The sequence below is a fragment of the Monodelphis domestica genome, chromosome 6 (genome assembly GCF_027887165.1).
Source record: "Monodelphis domestica isolate mMonDom1 chromosome 6, mMonDom1.pri, whole genome shotgun sequence".
NCBI classification, from domain to species: Eukaryota; Metazoa; Chordata; class Mammalia; order Didelphimorphia; family Didelphidae; genus Monodelphis; species Monodelphis domestica.
Window position 1 is genome coordinate 233003211 of NC_077232.1, and position 17410 is coordinate 233020620.

The 17410-nt window shown below is 33.5% G+C and overlaps 1 protein-coding gene across 3 annotated transcripts in view; it reads right to left on the minus strand.

Annotated features, from left to right (window-relative positions):
- CFAP97 (cilia and flagella associated protein 97) overlaps positions 1–17175 on the minus strand; it is an 89831-nt gene extending 72656 nt beyond the window's left edge. Inside the window, exon 1 of one of the 3 annotated variants that reach the window (XR_008912973.1) lies at positions 17011–17148. The gene's annotated coding sequence lies outside the window, so the exon portion shown is untranslated. Of the gene's footprint in view, positions 1–17010 lie in introns of all 3 variants that reach the window. The other 2 variants (XM_007496052.3, XM_007496049.3) reach the window with 2 other exon arrangements.
- Positions 17176–17410: the final 235 nt, after the last annotated feature.

Below are 17410 nucleotides of genomic sequence, written 5' to 3' on the forward strand. Positions count from 1 at the left end.
TATCTCCAATCCATTTCAGCAGCAAGAATTAGAAAGAGACATTCCATTTAAAATTACTCTAGACAATATAAAATATTTAGGAATCCTTCTGCCAAGACAAACATAGGAAATATATGAACACAACTACAAAACACTCCCCAAACAATTAAAACTAGATCTAAATAATTGGAAAAACCTTGATTGCTCATGGGTAGGATGAGCTAACATAATAAAAATGACCATCCTACCCAAATTAATTTACTTATTTAGTGCCTTACCCAATGAACTACCAAAAATTTTTTTTACTGAATTGGAAAAAACCATAACAAAGTTCATTTGGAAGAACAAAGAATCAAGGATATCCAGGGAAATCATGAAAAAAAAATGCAAAGGAAGGAGGACTTGCATCTCTATATAAAGCAGTGGTCATCAAAACAATTTGGTACTGGCTAAGAGACAAAGGAGGATCAGTGGAATAGACTAGGGGTAAATGACCTCAGCAAGACAGCCTATGATAACCCCAAAGATGCCAGTTTTGGGGACCAAAGCCCACTATTTGATAAAAACTGCTGGGAAAATTGGAAGACATTGGGAGAGATTAGGTTTGGATCAACATCTCACACAGAATGGATGAATGATCTGAATATAAAGAAGGAAACTATAAGCAAATTAGGGGAACACAGAATACTATACTTGTCAGATCTTTGGGAAAGAAAAAACTTTAAAACCAAGTAAGAGCTAGAAAAAAATCACAAAATGTAAAATCAATAATTTTGATTACATCAAATTTAAATGTTTTTGTACAAACAAACCAATGCATCCAAAATTATAAGGGAAGCAATAAATTGGGAAACAATCTTCATTACAAAAACCTCTGACAAAGGTCTAATTACTCAAATTTATAAAGAGCTAAACCAATTGTACAAAACATCAAGCCATTCTCCAATTGATAAATGGGCAAGGGACATGAATAGGCAATTTTCAGATAAAGAAATCAAAACTATTAATAAGCACATGAAAAAGTGTTCTAAATCTCTTGTAATTAGAGAAATGCAAATCAAAACAATTATGAGGTATCACCTCACACCTAGCAAATTGGCTAACATAACAGCAAAGGAAAGTAATGAATGCTGGAGGGGGTGTGGTAAAGTTGGGACATTAATGCATTGCTGGTGGAGTTGTGAATTGATTCAACCATTCTGGAGGGCATTTTGGAACTATGCCCAAAGGGCGCTAAAAGACTGTCTGCCCTTTGATCCAGCCATAACACTGCTACGTTTGTACCCCAAAGAGATAATAAGGAAAAAGATATGTACAAAAATATTCATAGCTACACTCTTTGTGGTGGCAAAAAGTTGTAAAATGAGGGGATGGCCTTCAATTGGGGAATGCCTGAACAAATTGTGGTATATGTTGGTGATGGGATACTATTGTGCTCAAAGGAATAATAAAGTAAAGGAATTCCAAGTGAATTGGAATGACCTCCAGGAATTGATGCATACATAGTGAGAGGAGCAGAACCAGGAGAACACTGTACACAGAGACTGATGTCTGTGTACACTGTGGTACGATTGAATGTAATGAACTTCTCCAGTAGTGTTAATGCAATGATACTGAACAACTTGGAGGAATCTTCAAGAAAGATCACTATTCACATTCAGAGGAAACATTGTGGGAGTAAAAACACAGAAGAAAAACAACTGCTTGAAGATATGGGTCGAAGGGACATGGTTTGAGATGTAGACACTAAATGAACATCCTAGTGCAAACAAACAACATAGAATTAGGTTCTGATCAAGGATACATGTAATACCCAATGAATTTTTGTGTCAGCTGTGGGAAGGGTGGGTGGAGGAGAGAGAGGGAAATAAAATGATTATTGTAACCAAAAAAATTAAATTAAAAAACTAAAAAATAAAAAAAAATTTCTTATTTCAAATTAAATTGAAATGTCTTTGTAACTTTCATATACAACTCTTAGCTATGCTCTCTTGAACCATGTCTAAGATTTCTAGAAAGAGAATTAGGTAGTAGATACAATAGCATATTGTACAATGGTTATGAAATAAGAAAACTAGGGTCAAAAATCACATTTGATTACTTCCTGGATGGATAACATTGGGCCTATAATTTATCCTCTCAGAGGCTTGAATTTTGTTGCTGGTGAGAAAATCAGATTCTAATTCCATTTGTAATTGATTCTAATTCTACATCAAGTCACCAAAATGGTTCTAAAATTGCTTGTTACATTTCTTTGTGTTTTGAGCTCAGTAGTTTTTTCCCTCTAAATCTTAAAATTTAGCTGTGTACAAATCACCTTAATTCAAAGAAAAATATTATCCCTACACATTTTATTGCCCACAAACAATTCAGGAAGACCACATGTGCCTCATGTCTACATAATTTTTTCATGTTCCATTTGAAAATATTGAATAGAAAATATATTACATTATAAATAATTCCATTTATCCATTTGCTTAAGACAGAATTTTACTAATCACATAAAAACTAAAATCTGGAGACACAAGTAGAAAATACAATATTCAAAAGTTTTGTCAAAGGGACCTGAATCAGATTCACAAGGTTTTTTTCACTCCAAATGGAGCCAGCAGTTAGCTTCCCAAGGGTGTATAAAAAATTAGAGTGGAACGAGTGGAGTAAAGGTATATCAATTCTGACAGTAGTGAAATGAGCAATGGTGGATATTCCTGTTGTTTGGAAGGGACACAACAGCATGAATAATTCTAAGAGAAGTTAAAAGTTTTCATCAAAGGTACCCATTGTATTAAAGAGATAATCTAGTTACATCGCTAGAGAGAACTACTAGGAGGACCCTGAGGGTGACTAGTTATAAATGGAGATAGAAATATTTCTTCAGATACTGAGGGATAGAGAGATGCTAGAGGGGTTACTCTGGGGTTGCCTATAGATGACTAATAGAGCAAACTATTTCCTACCCTCTACCCTTTCTTCACCTCCCTTAACCACCCTCTTCTTGAAGCCCTTTTGGCTTTGCCCCTCCCAGACTATGAGATTTATGAAGAAAACTCCTTTCTTATCCTTCCTCAAGGAAAAAGGGTTTATTGAGGGTTGGGAGGATTTTGGGAAATGTCAGTCCTGTCACAGATGTGACTCAGAGACAATCAGAGAGATGGAGGACAACTGTTAAGTCTTCTTTCTTCCTCCAATTACACAAAGCCACCAACAAAAGTAAATATTTTTTCCTCAGAATAATTCTAGAAGCCCTCCCAAAGGTCTCTCTCTGCCTAGATCAGAAAAAGCCAGTCTCTCTCAGTCAGGAATCCCAGAGAAGAGGTTTCTCCCGTGGTCAGTAACCCCAGAGCAGAAAATTTTCAGTTCATCTCCTCTGGCCAGGCTTCCAACTGCCTTTTCTGGGAACATTGCTTTTGGAATCTTCACTTTGATTGACAGATCAGGTCCTTTACTTTGGTTTGCATGCTTGTCTTGTCATGTAAATCCTCTCTCTTTCTTAATGCCTCTTCCATACCATTTTGCCTATATATATATATATATATATATATATATATATATATATATATATATATATATATATATCTGCAGTATAAGACCAACCATCCCTAATGGAGAAAGGTTCTAAAGGGCTCTGATAAAATCTGATCAATCATTGTATCTTCCTAAGATCCTAGTAGATTGTCCATAATGGATGATATTAAATGTTTATTGAATACATATTGCATGATGGCAAAGTGCACAGGCATTTTAAATATGGGTAGATAAATTTTACTAAACAGACTTTTCAACATGTATAACCTTGTACTTATAAATCTCAAGAGTGAAATATTATTCATCTATTATTAAAACACAATCATGAGAAGTAAAGGATCTTTTAAAAAAGACAGAAGCAAGACAAAGAAAAATAGATACTCTTTCCCATTCCATCTGTACTTGTCACTAATCCTGTTCAGGTCCAAAGTGACCATTTTCCCAAGAACTGCTCTTTTACATAGTCCCACATATACCTCTCCTTGCTTCTATGTCCACTTTCCCTTATTTAGCAATAAAACATTTCAATGGAAAACAGGAAATGCATACTTCATAGAAAATCAAATTATAGCACTAAATACCATTTCTGTAAACTTCAACCCTTACAGCTAATACACATATACCCATTTTCATCAAAGGCAAGTAAAACATTGTTTGGCATGGGCATATATTTGATCAATGAAATATTTGATAAGAGAGAATTTCTTTCTTCCTGAACCTGGCCAAGTCAGAGAGGCAGATGAAAAACTTATAATAAGAATGGGGATCTTTCCCCCAAACTGCAGAAATTTATGGCATCATAAATAATCAGAAAACAAAATGTAAGTTCTTTACTATGGATTTCCAAATTGTAGTCTAAAAATTTTTAAATGTTTTATTGAGTTTTATCTCTCTGTAGAATTCATTTTAAAGAAAAATGTGAACAAAACCAAAAGTTGAGGGAGGACACAGACAATGGTCATAACTATGAATGTGAATGGGATGAACTCACCTATAAAATGGAAGAGGATAGAAGAATGGATGAAAAACCAGAATCCTACCATATGTTGTCCACAAGACATGAGGCAAGTAGACATACACAGGGTAAAGGTAAGAGGCTGGAGCAAAATCTATTGGGCTGCTACTGAGACAAAGAAGGCAGGAGTGGCAATCATGATCTGAGACAAAGCTAAAGTAAAAATACATTTGATTAAAAGAGATAAGGATGGTAATTACATCTTGGTAAAAGGCAGTATAAATACTACTATTTAACATACATGTACCAAATGATATAACATCTAGATTTTTAAAGGAGAAATTAAAGGAGTTTAAGGAGGAAATAGATAGTAAAACCATATTAGTGGGGGACCTTAACCTTCCCCTATCAGAACTATATAGTTTGAACCAAAAAATAAATAAGAAGTAAGGGAAGTAATTTAAATATTGGGAAAATTAGAGCTAATAGGTATCTGGACAAAAGTGAATAGGGATAAAAAGGAATGTGCTTTTCAGAAGCACATGTTACACATGGAAAGATTGACCAGGTACTAGTTCATAAAAATATGGTAAACAAATGAAGAAAAGCAGAGATAATGAATGAATTTTTTCAGATCATAATGTGATAAAAATCATAATAAGGGCTCATGGAGAGACAAATTTAAATTAATTGGAAACTTAGTCATCTAATTATTCAAAACTGGTGGGTCAAAGAATAATCCATAGAAACCCTTACTGATTTCATTGAAAAGAATGACAATGGGGAAACAACATATCAAAATCTATGGGATACAGCCAAAGTAGTACTAAGGAAATTTTATATCCATAAATGCCTATATTAATAAAATAAAGAGGGAGGGAATCAATGAATTGGGCATGCAAATTAAAAAGCTAGAAAGAGAACAAATTAGAAATCCCCAGATAAAAACTAAATTGGAAATCCTAAAAATCAAAGAAGAAATTAATAAAAGTAAAAGAACTTTTGAACTAACAAATAAGACTAGGAGCTGGTACTTTGAAAAAAACAAATAACATAGATAAAGTATTAGGTAATCTAATTTTTAAAAAGAAGAGAATAAAATTAACAGTATCAAAAATGAAAAGGGTGATCTCACCTCTAGTGGAGAGGAATTTAAGCTAATTATTAAGAAATATATTTTCCCAATTATATAGCAGTAAATATGATAACCTAGGTGAAATGGGTGAATACTTAAAAAATATAAAATGCCTAGATTAACAAAAGAGGAAATAGAATACTTAAATAATTCCATCTCAGAAAAAGAAATTGAATAAGCCATCAAGGAACTCCTTAAGAAAAAAAAAATCACAGGGCCAGATGGATTCACAAGTGAATTTTATCAAACATTTAAAAAACAACTAATCCCAATACTCTAGAAACTATTTGACAAAAAAAGCAAAGAAGTCTTACCAAACTCTTTGTATGACACAAATATGATACTGATTCCAAAGCCAGGCAGACAAAAAACAGAGAAAGAAAACTACAGATCAATCTCCTTAATGAACATAGATGCAAAAATCTTAAAATACTAGCAAAAAGACTCCAGCAAGTTATCAAAAGAATTACTCATTATGACCAGGAAGGATAATATTAGGAAAACCATTTCCATAATTGACTATATCAATAACCAAAACAACAGAAATAACAGGTTATTGGAAATAATTAACTTTAGCAAAGTTGCAGGGTAAAAATTAACCCACTTAAATCATCAGCATTTCTATGTATTTCCAACACCATTCAGGAGCAAGAGTTAGAAAGAGAAACTCCATTTAAAATCACTCTAGACAATATAAAATATTTAGAAATCTATTTGCCAAGACAAACACAGGAATTATATGAACACAACTACAAAACACTTTCCACACAATTAAAACTAGATGTAAATAATTGGAAAAATGTTAATTGCTCATGGATAGGCTGAACTAATATGATAAAAATGATAATACTACCTAAATAAATTTACTTATTCAGTGTCATACCTGTCAAACTTCCAAGAAACTTTTTTATAGAATTAGAAAAAATTATAACAAATTTCATCTGGAAGAACAAAAGATCAAGAATATCAAGGGAAATAATGAAAAAAATGTGAAGGATGATGGCCTAGCAGTACAAGAACTTAAACTGTACTATAAAGCAGTGGTCATCAAAACAACATGATACTGGCTAAGAGGAGGGAGGATCAGTGGAATGGACTTGGGGTAAGTGACTTCAGCAAGACAGTTTATGATAAACCCAAAGATCCCAGCTTTGGGGACAAGAACTCACTATTTGACAAAAACTGCTCGGAAAACTGGAAAAAAGTATTTGAAAAATTATGTTTATATCAACATCTTACATCCTATACCAAGAAAAATTCAAAATGGGTAAATAAATTAAATATAAAGTGGGAAATTATAAATAAATTGGGTGAACATAGCATAGTATACCTGTCAGATATATGGGAAAGAATTTAAGACTAAGAAAGAGATAGAGAAAATTACAAAATGTAAAAGGAATTATTTTGATTATAGTAGTCTAAAAAGGTTTTGTACAAATGAAACCAATGCAACCAAAATTAGAAGGAAAGTAACAAAATGGGAAAAATTTAATAAGAAAACTCTCTGAAAAATGTTTAATTTCCCAAATTTATAAGGAGCTACAACAAATTTACAAAAAATTAAGCCATTTGCCATTTGACATTGGTCAAGGGATATTAATAGGCAGTTTTCAGATGAAGAAATGAAAATGATCAATAATCACATGAAAAAGTGTTCTCCCCTATCAGGCTGGTCAATATGGCAGCAAAGGAAAGTGGTAAATTTTGGAGGGGATGTTGTGAACTTTAAATTACTCCACCCTACTTAGATCTTACTTTATGGTGAAGATAAAGTTGTAATCTCCTGATTGAACAATGAAGGTAATTAGTTCTTATTTTATAGTGAAGCTAGAACTTTAAGCTAAGTCTATTTTTAGATCTTACTACAAAAATGTGTTAAGTAACTATAAAGGGTAAATTAATCACAAAAATGTAAAGTAACTAACAAAAGGTGAACTTAACAAAGAAGTGCTAAGTAACTCAAAAGATATAATCTAATCAAAGAAGATGAGAACTAAAGAATGGGCAGTCCTGGAGAAAAGCCTCTGATATAATTAGTAGACGTGAAAATTTAGAGGATGGGACACAAGAGTAAAAGGTCTATATATTTTGCGCCATTTCCTCTCTCTGGTACCTTTGGTGGCAGAGAGTTGGCTGGTGCCAGTGTGCTGGGCCTTTTGGCATGTTGGTGTAGCTATAGCTATTGTCCGGTTTGGTGGTGAGTTTCTGGATGAGTTTTTCCTCCTTTACTTTCCAAACTTCATCCTCTTAGAAGCCTCTAATCTCCTTCAGAGACCTAAGTGGAGATCTTGAACTCCCTCCTGGCACAGGCCAGGCACAAGAAATCCTATACCCTCTTCCCTCTTTCTCCTTAAATCCTTCCCTCTATATTAATTAAAATTACCATAAATTTCCAGCCTGACTTGGGTATTTTATTTGGGATTATTCCCTGGCAATCAATTAATTTAGATTTTTAAGTCACAACTCTAAAATTATCTTTACAATGTGGCAAAATTGGGACACTAATACATTGCTGGTAGAGTTGTGAATTGATCCAACCATTCTGGCAGGCAATTAGGAACTATACCAAAAGGGCTTTAAAAATGCCTACCCTTTCATTTAGCAATACCACTGCTGGGGGTTTGTACCCTAAAGAGATAATAAGGAAAAATCTGTGTAAAAAAATCTTTATAGGAGGCAGCTGGGTAGCTCAGAGAATTGAGAGCCAGGCCTAGAGACGGGAGGTCCTAGGTTCAAATCTGGCCTCAGACACTTCTCAGCTGTGTGACCCTGGGCAAGTCAGTTGACCCCCATTGCCTAGCCCTTACCACTCTTCTGCGTTGGAGCCAATACACAGTATTGACTCCAAGACGGAAGGTAAGGGTTTAAAAAAAATCTTTATAGCCATGCTCTCTGTAGTGACAAAAAATGAGGGTCCATCAATTGAAGAATGACTGAACAAATTGTGGTATCTGATGGTGATGGAATACTATTGTGCTGAAAGGAATGATGAACTGGAGGATTTCTATGTGAACTAGAACAACCTCCAGGAAGTGATGTGGAGCAAAAGAAGCAGAACCAGGAGAACATTGTACATGGGGACTGACAGACACATTGTGACAATCAAATGTAATAGACTTTTCTACCCGTAGCAGTGCAAAGACCCAGGACAATCCAGAGGAATTTATGAGAAAGAATGCTATCCACATCCAGAGAAAGAACAGTAGGAGTAGAAACTCAGAAGAAAAACATATGATTGATCACATGGGGATATATGATTTGGGGTTTTGGCTTCAAAAGCTCACTCTATTGCAAATATGAATAACATGGAAATAGATTTTGAACAATGATACATGTAAAACCCAGTGGAATTGTTCGTCAGCGGGGGTGGGGGGGAGAATAGTGAGGAGGAAAATAATATGAATCATGTAACCATAGAAAAATATTCTATATTAATTAATTAACAAAGAAATAAAACCAAAAGCCGAAGGGAAACAGCATTTAGGTCTCTTATCACTCTTTGCTTGGAAAGTGACAGATTTATTGTTTTAGTGTAGAGGAATGAGAATTTCACTGATTAAAGAAAAGAGAATTAAATATAGTTTGAAAGTACTAACAGTGAAATTCCAAAGTGAAGAAAAAAGTTTGCAGTTCACATTTTGAATAACTATTGCAGTTAGTAACTATCTATTATTAAGTCTTTCCTGGTTCATGAAAAGTATGTTAAATCAGGGAAAAATTAAAAATGGTTTATAAGAACTTTTAATTTGGTACTTGGGAGTATTACAAATTAAAGTTAAGCACTATCACTTTAAGAAGCAATTATTGACTTGTGTATGTTTGAAATTACAAATTTTGTTGTAAATTATGTTAGACTCTTTTATTTGATTATTAATTGGAATAGATTTCAAGTAACTTGGTCAAGAAGAAAATGAAATTCCTACACATTTTGAAATTATCAACACTGTTTTTGTTAATAAGTTCATGACAGAAATGAAATATGTCTGTTTTCTTCCCTAGATGGCACAAGAAGTGTATAAATGAACATAAGAAGATCATCATTGATATATAATGAGAGAAAGAACAAAGGAAAGGAATGTTTGAACCAACATTTCCACCTCACTCCCCGGGAGAGTTATACCCCTGAGAAACTACTCAATATACCAAAACTAAAGGTTAAAAAAGAGGAAGTCAGTTTGGGTTAAGTCTCTTAACCAATTTACCCTTTTTTTTTTTTTTAAGAACTGCACTATTTCCTGCCCATAGAAAGAGAAGATTATTTAACGGAACAAATTGAATGTGAATAAAATTTAATTTGGAAAAGTGCATTGTGTAATTTCAATGAAAAATATAACAGAACTTAAACACTGGGGTAAATATTGCAATTGCTTGGTGTTGTATAACTTTGTGCTAAAATTGTTAAGAGAAAACTCAGTGGAGTAAAGATTAGTTCAATGGGTAAATTTGGGATATGATTGGGAAATAAAGATTAGAGGAATTGAGCAGATAGAAGGAAGTATAGGAATATTTCTGGCTCACTATATTAAAGGAGAACAATTAAAGGGCTTTAATCAAAGTCCAAGGTACCAAAGTAGTGCAGTGGATAGAACTGAGGTCTGGAGTCAGGAAGATTCAAAAATTTTTTTAAGCTTCACTTTTGTTGACTTTTAGGGAACACAAAGAGGACGTTTTCACAGAACAAAATAGCCCTGTGACCCTGGGCAAACCTCTTAACCCTGTTTGCCTCAGCTTTCTCATCTGTAAAATGAGAAGGAAATGACAAACTATTCTAGTATCTTTATAAAAAAAAAAACCCAAATGGAGTCACAAAGAGTCAGACACAATTGAAAATTACTCAATAACAAAAAACTAAAGTCCACTGGAGAGATATAGACAGAGAAGAGAAAAAGTTTAAGCAAGTAGAGTTTGAAATCAAAATGGGGCTTGGAGTTTTTAAGGAAGGGTTTTGATTTCTTGAGATAAGGACATGAGAAATATAGTTATTCCTTATGATATGGAAAGTATAGTAATATATTTGTAATATTAAATTATTTAAAGATAGTACACTAAAATTCTGTCCTTAAAGGACCACTAAAAGAGTAAATTTTAGTTATGAATATAACTATATTAATTAAAAAATTTAGATATAATCTATATATAATAAATTAATAACTAATAATAACTAATAATAAAACATAATGAATATAAAATTCTCATGGTCCCTAAAGAAGGGGATGAAAATACAAGGTACCTTAAATCTTTGGTAGGAGACCATTTCAGAACAGTGAACACTATAATGTGAAGTCCTTGGAGAACATGGCCCTTCAAGGAAAATTGAGATTTTGATTTTGTGATTTTAAATCTAGATTTGACATGGTAAAGATTTGTCCTAAAACTAAATTTTAAGTGGTTTGGCATTAAGGTAAAATGCTGAAAGAGTCTGGATTGAGGAAAACATAAGGTATGAGATCCAATCCGTAAATGTGTTGGCTATGTAATTTTAGGCAAGTAATGTAATCTCCCTTTACTTCAGTTTACTAAAGGGATAAAAATGGCATTCATCTCCCAGGGTTGTTGTGAGAATCACATGATTGTAAAGTGTTTGACACAAGACTTGGAATATGGTAAGCTCTCTATAAATGTTAAATTATTGTTATTACTTTAATTGAATACAATTGATCCATAGTGAATTTTTTTCAAACCTTTACCTTCCATCTTGGAATCAATATTGTGTATTGGTTCCAAGGCAGAAGAGTGGTAAGGGCTAGGCAATGAGGGTTTAGTGACTTGCCCAGGGTCACACAGCTAAGAAGTGTCTGAGGCCAGATTTGAACTTAGGACCTCCTGTTTCTAGACCTGGCTCTCAATTCACGGAACCACTTAAGCTATCCCCCATGAGTATAAAATACTAAAAGTGACAAAACTGATGATTTTCTATATATGATAATTTGGAAATGCATTTTACTGAATTGTTGTCTATATCAAGTTTTTTTTTACATGATATTGTGTTTCTAAATTTTCTTGTATTGTATATTCTGGGAAACCATTGCATAACAAATGCTGATAAGAGGACGATAAACTTGTGTCATTAGAGAATTTAACTCCTTTTAATTTGGATACTATGAAATTATTATCATTTGAGGCTATTGTTATAATGTTAAAACCTCTCAAATATTTAATTGGGCATGTTTAAAAAGAGAATAGTAATAACATAATGTGTGTGTGGGGGGGAGGGAAGATGATCTTGTAAAATTTCCTTATTGGTTAACTTGCCAAGTTTCTTGGGACCATCTGCTTGAGTAAAGTCATAAAATCTTTTAAGTTCTGTGCCAGAAATTGCTGAGTGTTGTGAAATTACTAGTCAATGAATTGGTTTATTGAAAAACTAGGATCTCTTCTTTTCTTTGTAAAGTATGGTGGTGGTAATTTGCAAGCTTGCTTAGAGTAAAGTGTGAGTTTTAGCTAAGATTATATGGCTATCACTTATGAAAATTATGAAACTGTATCTGCTAAATAATATGTTTTGAAGTTATATCTTGAGCCAATTTAATCTCTATGGACTCCATTCTTCAAGTTTCTTTCCTTAAGGGGTTAATATGCAGTACCTTAAAAGATGGATATTTTGTTAGTCTGGAGATTTATAATACTTAGCCAGTGATTTCTTTTTTTTCCCTCTGAATTTTTTTTTAAACCTTTACCTTCCATCTTAGAATTAATATTTGTGGGAAGCCATCAAGCCCACACTGTCTGACATGGTCACATGTGAGTTCCAGAGTTGCAAAGTGACTTTCTGGAAAATAAGGAACCCTCCTTTGTGTGACTTATCTCTCTAATAGAATTGTTATGATTATTGTTCCCTCCCCAATACAGGATAAATAATATGAGTGCAAAGATTTATAGGGTTAACACACATATATCCCACTTTAATGCCCCCAGATTATTACCCTAAAAGATTATGTTAACAGAATTAAAACCTAGAGATCATTACCCATTACCCTCCTCCTTTCCCTCTTCACAGAGTAACTTTCATTCCCATTACAAGCCAGGCAAGCCAAGAACATCAATCACTCTCAAGACACACTCCACTGAATTCTGTTTATGGACAGAAACCAGGCAACATTGCCAGGTGCTTTAAAGTAACACAAGAAAATAGAACTTGTAAATTGAGGAAAACCTGGTCTGTCATTAAATTGCCCTCTAACATGTACCTAGCTATGAAATATTTTGTTACCCATCTCCTAAGTAATTGTGATTGATTGTGAAAGCTGACCAAAAGTAACAGTGATTCTCCTTAAGTCAGGGAGAACTAACCTCTAGATCACAGATCACCCTGTTTATGTCATTCATTTATAGCAACAATGTTTCATTGACTATCTCCTTAGGCTATGTATCTGTTGTTAAGTACTATGGAAACACATATGTAGAAAATTGATTGTGTGCCAAAGAAGTTTGTAATCACAAGCCTGCATAATAAATGAACCTCTATGCTATGGTAGAACACTGTGTGATGCCTATACATGTGGGCCTGAGCACACAGTGTTTCTCATCTCCATTACTCTACTGGATTGTCACATCTAGACGGAGTAAGCCCTCACCTTCAGAGAGACCACTGGAAGGCTCTCAAGGAATACTATTTATTGGTTTCAAGGCAGAAGAGTGATAAGGGCTGGACAATGGAGGTTAAGGGACTTACCCAGGGTCACACAGCTAGGAAGAGCTTTAAGGTATCTCTTCGAGTTTGAAGTGAAATCCCTCTATGGAATTCCAGAATGTAATTATTTTCTTAATTTCTAATGACTGATTTTTTACACGAGGATGAGTTTTTTTAAAAAAGAAGAAAAGAATGATGAATTTTTTAAAAAGACCTGATAAACGTTTATTGCTAATTAACTTATTACACAATATAAGAATAGTAATTACTGTATCCAAATCTAAGATATGTTTTGTAAAACTTTCTTATTTAAGGTGAAATCTTGTGGGACTGTAAGCTAATATTGTTATGAGTTTTGAATGAATGATTGATTATGTCAATAACCTACTATTTAAGGGAAATCCACTAGCTATTCAAGTGAGTTCAGCTTAAGAATTATTAAAGAATGGATGTCTATGCCTAAGAAAGTTTGAGGGGATGACCTTGGCTTGGACTAAGGTAGAATCCTCTTGACTTGGTTTCCCCTTTGTGTGATTTCTTTACCAACTAGGAATATTTCCCTGTGAATGATATGGAACTTTTCTATATGATTGGCTGTTCCAAATAGTAACTGAAAGACTGAATCAAATAGAACTAAGCATGATTTATCTTATTCTACCTATGCTGAGTTATTCTATGTCCTTAGGCTTAGGTCTAAAGACCAGTCTTGAAGCCTTTACAACCATGCCCCTATTTTTTTCTTTCATAGCAAATCTCTCTAACCAGAGTAGGTAAAGCTGTAACTTTAAAATAAAATGTAATATGTGTCAATACTCAATCTGAATTTTTAGGCAGCTAAGTAAATTTGTTCTTGTGCTCATCATCCCCTTGCTAAAAGTTATATATTTGGGTAAAGATAAGGTCCTTGAAATATCCAAAAAATGTGTGAATAATTAGACAAAATGAAGAAGTTTGTGGGACAAATATTTAAATCCATTAATTTTCAGTTTTTGTTGTTCAGTTGTTTTCAGTTCAGTCAAGACTATTCATGGCCCCATTTAGGGTTTTCTTGACAAAGGTACTGGAGTGTTTACTTTATAGATGAGGAAGTTAAAGCAAACAAGGTTAAGTGACTTGCTCAGGATCACACAGCCAGTAAAGCATTTGAGGCCAGATTTGAATTCAGGAATTAGTAAAGTTAAAATGGGAAACATCATCTGTTTGTTTTAATGAAAAGTGTTTTCATTTAATTATCTTAGAGGAGAGTAATTTATGAACTATTTTGTGTAACCTCAAAAGGAAATCTAGTTTTAGGTTTAATATTTAATTTTGGATGAACATGTGTGTGCAAAGCATATCCTGAAGTATATATGTATATACATATATAAATACTGCACTTTATATACAATCTGAGATTAAATATGAGAGGAATAACCACTTATTCAAAAGAATCTCAAACTCCTCGTTAATGTGGCAAAGGCTCTTTTATTTTATCCTTGTGAGAATGGGTACTTACGAGCCAATGTTACAAATGTTACAGCCAGTAAATACAAAGCATGGTGCAACATAGGCTTCTTTTATATTAGTCCCTAACAGCAAAGATGGTCTCTCCCCACATTCACCATTGACTGGTTACTAAAGAGTTATAATCTTATCTCATAAACTAGGTAATTAGATGTTCAATTTACAAAGTCTATTATCCTAATTATTCAAGTGGGTTTTAACCAATCAAAACAAGGACTGTTTCAATCCTATTTGCATATCCTGCTAGCCTTTTAAAGGAATAGCCCATCATCATGTTCCTTGTCATGCCCTACTGATGTGGATGTGAGGAAATGAGGCCTAAGCTAGGGACATGAAACTTAACTTGTTTTGATCAAAAGGCTCTCTGACTCCATCTTAGTGATTCATTGAGAGGAGTACACCATCTTATTGAACTTCATCTCTCACAAAATACTTAGTTTATTTATATGTTCCATCCCAAATCTTCTGTTACATGTTACAATTGAAGTTAAATAAGCACTTTTGTATAAGTCAATTTGTATAGTCAATGAACCTGGGGGGGGGGTATTGTTTACTTATAAAGAGCCCTCTTGTTTAAGCCTCTTTTTAAAGATCAGATCCCTAATGCATCTCATCCTCCTAAGGAAGACATTTAGAGGAATGGAAATTTTTGAGGAAGTAACAAGATCAGATAATTATATATGTTGAATATAAATTATTCTAATGGAATATACAGGCTTTGAGTACATTCTAATACAATACATTTTAAAAACTGAGTTTAGGATGTTATATATAAAAGTGTACCATTTGCACAAATCAGCCATTTTTATTTTGCTTTGTTTCATTTTAAATGCTTAATTTAAAAGTTTCAGAGTTCTGCCTTCTTTGGCATTTCAAAATATTTAGTTTTTTGTTTCTTAAGTATATCTATATAATATGCAAATTTATGTCATGGGGAAGTTACAAGTTGTAAAATTGAATGAGGCTTAAATCAAAAATCAAATTAATGAATGCCAATCTTAAAAAGTTAAATGATAATGGAGTCAATGCCAAAGAAAAATACTCTTCATCTTGGTTTACATGCTTACTTTGGTAAAATATTAAACTTTTAACCAGAAGAGCTTGTTCTATAAGTCAGATTCTCATAGATGCTTTTTAAGATGCTCCCTGTTGTTTGAGGTGTCAACAGGGTTTAGATTAAGATAGAAACAGCAATGATATGTTTCAAGGAACTATTGGTTACTAATATGAGGTTCTGAAAGTTCTCATGTTAATTGGAATAAAGTTAGTTTTCACCACATAAACTAGTTATTAGAAAAGCAAAATTTTAAAGGTTGTATTTGTCTTGAGATCTGTTACTGGTAGATCTGAGCAGAATTGCTTAGAAATCTCTGTAAGTGACCTAGAACCAGAGAAGCATATCTTTGAAGAGAAGTCCCCTTCTGAGTTGCCCTGATAATGAGGCCAGAATATCCAGCAGATCCTGGATCTGGGATATCTGGGATCCAAGATGAAGTGTGCTGAATAAATGGATTTTGTGTGGGTTACCAGCTCCCAGGCAGACTTGATATTATTTACTGTCTCTGATCATTATTCTATTATTTTGGCTTTTAGTATCATGGTATCTATGTTTGCTTAATTTTCTTGCTTACCTTGATAATATGTAAATCTCTCCCCTAAAATTAGTCCATGTTTTTAGATATTCTTGCTATGGTGTGTACTCTGATTAATTAATCTTGTTCTTATATTAACCAGTCAATAGAAATTGTGACAAACCTACATAAATAAGATCCAATAAGTTATAGGAGAAATACAACTACCTGCCTTAGGGGACCCCATTAGCCAGACTGTTAGCCAGAGAGCTCTTATTACTCTCTGTCTTTTTAAGCTTTGCCTTAGTTGCTGTATTAAAAACTATTCTAAACTTGTACCAGAAAAGCATTTGTTGGTGTGTTCTACTGGTAATTATTATGTTAAAAATTTTGTAGGATTAGCTTATAGATAAGTGATCTATAGGAGACATTGTCTTCCGTTGATCAAAGGGAATTGAAAAAAAAATCAAATTGATTCTGATTCCATTTTGCAATTGATTCTATTCTATATCACCACCAACATGTAAAATTTTCCAAGTAACATTTTTTTTTGCCTTTAAATTCAGAAGTTCAGTTTCCCTCTCTGAATTAAATTAAAAAGTTTAGCTGTCTTACAAATCATCTTAATTCAAAGAAATGTATTATTTCTACATATCTTATGCCCACACACAATTCAGGGAGATCCTTTATCTTACTAACAAGCCTTACATACCCATATACAATTAAGGGAGATCTGTTAGCTTGCTAATAAGCCTTGCAAGATGCAGGTGGGAGCCAGGAATTCATTATCTCTGAAACACTGTGCTTCAAGAAAGTCTAATCTGTTATTGCTATGACATAAACTAGCCATGCAGGTGGATAGAACCAATGAGCTTTCCATAACAACCAGCTGGAAGGAGGGGTTGTTGCTAGCTCTACATTCCAGACTTCCATCCAATCATATTTTTTTCCATCAACTATGACATTTCAGACTTTTTAACCAGTCATAATGTTTTCCATCTGTGATGCTTCCTGTTACTGTATGAAGGTTAGTAAGGTGGGAACCTCTAGGTCTTTTGGCTGGCTGGAGAGCTGAGAGTTCCTTTCCCAATAAATTGAAGTGTTTAGAACTT